Below are 3,200 nucleotides of genomic sequence, written 5' to 3'. Positions count from 1 at the left end.
GCAGAGTCATCTTCCTTCAAGTATAAGCATAAAGCAGACTATTATCCTTTGCTAGTAGCCGTGGCTTGCTGCTCAAGAGAGCCTGTCACTAAGCAAGACACCTGTGAGATCATTTACATTTGGTAGAAAAATTAGACATGTACATCTTCATCCAATGTATAAATATATAATGAATTTACCTATGTGACCACACATGGGACTATAATTTCAGCATACGTCTGATCAATTTTGTACAGTTTATGGACAGAAAGCATGATCACACATGGCTTTCAATTTTATTTAAGTAGCCAAAAGTAAGAGTGGAAATAGAATATTGGCCATATCCTGCTTCAAGCAGTGCACCCCTAGCTGGAACTCAATTGACTCTCAATTTTCAATCGAGATCAAGTGACGACCCATGTTTGACCACCTTGGCACTATCCTTTACCAACAGAAACCCCAGCTGATCAGGTGGAAAGCTGGATACCCTTGAAAAAATATAGGCCAAGTTATTTTTTTTTTTAAAGTAAAATATTTTCTGGATTCTGTATAGCAGGGTTGTCCACACTTTTTCAAGCTTGCGAGCTACTTCAAAAACTACCAAGTAAAAGTGATCTATGGGCCCTCCTTAAAAAAAAATCCCACAAATAATTAGGCAGACTGCCTCACCTACTTCGGCCACCTACATGCTGTTATACTTTGCCCACTGACAAGCCAGGGCCACACATACTTGGCCACATTGAACTCCTTGTTCCAGCTGTCCACCTGAGCCTGTGTAGAGGCAGCAATGGGATGAAGCTGAGTAGAGTGATAACCTGGCAGACTGTCCGGCTTCCTGGTCCCAGTCAGTCACCGCCGTCATGTAGATGTGCAGGTAGTGCTCAGCCAGGGCCTTGCCAGAGAACAGGAGCTCCTGCAGTCAGATGGCAGGGTGGTGTCCTGGAACCCAAACATAGTGATTGGCACCAGGCCAGGGGCACAAGGAAGAAGCAATTGCCCCCAGGTCCAAAGGTAGCAGCTGAGGGAGGAGGAGGAGGTGTGGTTTCTTCAGGCTGCCATGGCTGCAACTCAACAGTGGCTCCTTCAACTCCCAAGCCCACAGGAACTGCTGGAGAGGAGGGGGCAAGGACTAATTTGCTGCACTGATTGGCTTTTGCTGGCAGGAAGGAGCCATGGACATATTCTCTGCCCCCATTGGCCTGAAATGATCTTTCAGCGTGTGGCACTCCACTTATCTCTAGCTTGCCCAGTAGTGCTTTGCTAATGACTGGTAGATCACAATCGACACAATGGGAAATCCTGTTCTAAACTGAGGGACATTGGACTGTGGACCCCTGGTGAGACATAGTTAGTAAAATACACATTTGCGCAAAACAGTATTTTGTGGCAGGGTCGGATTTCTGAAAACCACAAAGACCCAGGCCTTGGGCAGTTGAAGGACAAGGAGGCCCCCGGACATGAAAGAGGGTTACTACATATGAAAGAGGACGGTGAAGATGGGGAGCAACATTATATGTGTGCGTGTGTATATATATATATATATATATATATATATATATATATATATATATATATACATATATACATATACATACACACATAAATGTGCTTCCAGCAGCAAGCAGTGGGGTGGCGTGCAGAGGGTGCACTGCTCAGCAGAATAGTGCCCCTAGGCACAAGGAGTGACGGGGCTGGTGGTACTGGGGCAAAGGATCGGTCGGTAGCTACATGCAGTAGCAGTACAGCAGCGAGGGCTCTGGGGGTCTCCTGGGTTCTTGGCAGCCTAAAAAGGGGAACTGGATGTGGTGTAAAGAAAGTGAGTTTTTTAACACCCTCCCGGCTGCTAACTTTAATTGGATCAGGCGATGTTGTCGTCACCTTGTTTTAGAGCCTGCGATCGATTAACGCAGGCAAGTTTGGGAATAGGATCGGGCCCTATGAGGCCCTATGTTGTTGCATGCTGCTCTCTGTCCTGCTGCCCGTTAACGCACTGGCCATACAGTGTATGCGTATGTTCATATCTCTGTGCTGTAACTGATCACATCATCCAAACACACTTTCTACAGTGCGTTCCTGGATAATGGGGCTGATTCAGAAAGCTTTACTGTTGAATCATCTCACTTACTTATTAACTCACAATTTATCTCTCCTTAAATGACTTAACTCATGATTTATCTCTCATTATCTGTTTATCTCATAAATTATCTCTCCTTATTTGTTTATGTCATGCATTAGCTCTCCTTACAGTTAAGGTGAAAATATGTAAATTTGTGAATCAAACCCAATGTGTGCAATATTGCACGTTACAAAGCAATTCCATATGCTATGATGAATAGTGTGCACGTTATAGCATGCAGAGTACATGCATTGCATTATGTGTTCATTGTAGCCTGCAATGCACATAGGCCCCTACGCAATTAACCTTTTCTGCTAAGTTATCTACTAGATGTTATTTTCACACCTTGTCAATAAAATACATTCCAAATGATTATTGAACTGGTAACAGCATAACTACGCCCCTTGAGACTTCATCTTAGCTCCAGGGGTGTAGATATAGGTACTGTGCTGCAATTGTCTGCCATGCGCACGCACGCGTTCCCGTCACCGACCCACTAATGTTGATTAAGCTCTTACCCTCCCCATAGTTGCCAAAATAAGACATTTGTAAAAAAAAAAAAAAAAAAAGTGACAGCATTTAAAAAAAAAAAAGGTTACCTTACATACTTTTTTTTAAATATGTGCTGTATGTCATGAGGGTATATTACTGTTATTTTTGCAAATAAGGGCTTGTAATTATTAATATACTGTAATATAAAGAAACACATTGTACTAGGGACATCATTTAAACGTTACCGGGACAGATGAGCAAATAAAATGTGTGGGGTTTTATCAACAATAGCAAGTATTATTTTAAAACTATAATTATTATTATTATTATTATTTAGTATTTATATAGCGCCGACATATTACGCAGCACTGTACAATGCATATATATATCTTGTCACTAACTGTCCCTCAAAGGAGCTCACAATCTAATCCCTACCATTGCCATATGTCTATATTATGTAGTGTAAGTACTGTAGTCTAGGGCCAATTTTAGGGGGAGCCAATTAACGTATCCGTATGTTTTTGGAATGTGGGAGGAAACCGGAGGGCCCGGAGGAAACCCACGCAGACACGGTGAGAACATACAAATTCTTTGCAGATAGTGCCCTGGCTGG

The sequence above is a fragment of the Hyperolius riggenbachi genome, chromosome 8, assembly GCF_040937935.1.
Source record: "Hyperolius riggenbachi isolate aHypRig1 chromosome 8, aHypRig1.pri, whole genome shotgun sequence".
NCBI classification, from domain to species: Eukaryota; Metazoa; Chordata; class Amphibia; order Anura; family Hyperoliidae; genus Hyperolius; species Hyperolius riggenbachi.
This window is presented reverse-complemented; position numbering follows the sequence as displayed.